The sequence below is a fragment of the Bison bison genome, unplaced genomic scaffold (genome assembly GCF_000754665.1).
Source record: "Bison bison bison isolate TAMUID 2011002044 unplaced genomic scaffold, Bison_UMD1.0 scf7180017833554, whole genome shotgun sequence".
Classification (NCBI taxonomy): Eukaryota; Metazoa; Chordata; class Mammalia; order Artiodactyla; family Bovidae; genus Bison; species Bison bison.
The window spans coordinates 1,252-3,342 of NW_011472038.1; positions in this window are offsets into that span (position 1 = coordinate 1,252).

Genomic DNA, 2,091 nt, shown 5'->3' on the forward strand with positions numbered 1-2,091 from the left:
GTATTTTCTCTTTATAGTATTAAAGGCAATGCTGATAGGAGGTTATGGTTCAGTACACAGATAGTACATCGCCTATCATGAAATTTGCCCGATCATCCTTCCTCCCAGTACTCTGTCAAGAGTCAGCTCTCTCTGATCAAATTCACACAAATGACTTACTTTCTTGATCCCACTTCTGCTTCAACCAAGAACTTAATCTCTCCCAAGGCAGTCATTTGATCTAACAGTCTAAGGTCATGCAGCCACTACTGAGCAGATGAGCTAGGAATAGAGTTCAGGTCCCTGTGGGATTGGAACTTCAAAAAGACCTAGAGACCCCTCCATTTGCACAAGCTCACTTGTATGGCCCACATAACTACAGGGGAGCAAGGAAGTATAGCTAAGCTGTGTTTCCAAGGAGAGAAGATCCAGGTATTAGTGAACAGTTTCTATACAGCACTCTATTTCCAACTGTTCTTAAATGCATGTGGTAGCCACACCCATCTGTTACACTGGAAGCAACAAGGATATTAGTACCTCTTACCCAGGGAAAACTCATCACCTTGCCCCAGGATCTGACAATCTCAAGAAAGTTAAGAGTGTATGTGCCTTCTCTGTACTCTGTTTCTCAGCCAGTCAGTTGAAAGGGATTCAGTAGAGGACTCCCAAAGGCACTAGTTACTGGTAGATAGATCTCCAAATCACCACTTAGAGAACAACTACCCAAGAGAGCCACCAAACTCTCATCAGACTGTCTTATGTGTGAGAAATACACTTGTATTGTGTTAAGCCACTGAGATCAGGAATTGTTTATACAGCAGCTAGCATTAATTGTCTTGACTAATATAGAATCTGTATGTTCCTGAGAAGGGCCCAGGTGGAGTTAGTCAAAGGACTGGGAGGGATCATACCCCATCCAATGATGTATTCATTTGCTTGGGGCTTCCATACCAAAGTACCACAGACTGGGTGGCTTAAAAAAAACAGAAATGTATTGTCTCTCAGTTCTGGAGACTCGAAGTTCAAGATTAAGGTATTGGCAGAGGTTTTCCTTCTGAGGCTTGTGAGGGAAGGCTCTGTACCCGGCCTTTTCTAGGCTTGTAGACACATCACCCCAATCTCTGCGTAGGTCTTTCCACAGCCTTCTCTGTGTTCAGATTTCTTCTTCTCTTAAAGATTCCAGTCATTTTGAACCAGGGATCCATCCTACTCCAGTGTGACCTCATCCTACTGTAACTGATTACATCTGCAATCACCCTGTTTAAAAACAATGCCACTTCTGAAGTACTGAGGTTTAGGGCTTCAACCTATAAATCTGGAGGCATTCAATTCAACCCCAAATCAGGAACTACCACTGCTCATTCCCCTCGTCTACCTTGGGATAGGCTTTTCCTGTGACTTACCTTTCACTAGGTCTATAGATTCAAATAATGAGTGCCGACTCTGAAAACTGGATTTCATAAGAAAATAGTAAGTGAACAAACCTGTGTGATAAAATCCAGGCCATGTCAGAATGGGCACCAGAGCTCCAGTTGGGAGCCTTTCCCCAGGAGCAGGAAGAACTGCAACCTAGGCCTGAAGGCGACTAAATGAGCGTCCTATAGTTAGTGATTCCTTTCCTATAAACCTCTGTTTCTTAGTGCATGGTATATTACAAGGCTTATCCCCACCACACACATGCAAGCTGCCTCCTGGTTTCCTGACTCACTGAATGTCAAATGTGGTGCGATGCTGAGGTGGCACTGCTAAACTTAGAAGGCTCAAAGTTGCCAATTAATTCTGTGCAAAAAAAAAAGTGTTTGTATCAGCCTTCACTTTTGGCTCAGCCTGATATTCTCCAGCTTCTGCCAGTGTGGGGCCTCCTCAGAAGCAACTGCTCGCCTTGGGCCTGGGAACAAAGCAATCATCACTTGGGGCAAAGGGACTGGCCTATTTGTTGGACAGCAGCTGGCTATATTTATCCCACTCCCACCCCCTCTTGCCCTGTATTAATTTTATATTCAGTTCGGTTCAGTCGCTTAGTTGTGTCCGACTCTTTGCGACCCCATGAATCACAACACGCCAGGCCTCCCTGTCCATCACCAACTCCCAGAGTTCACTCAAACTCATGTC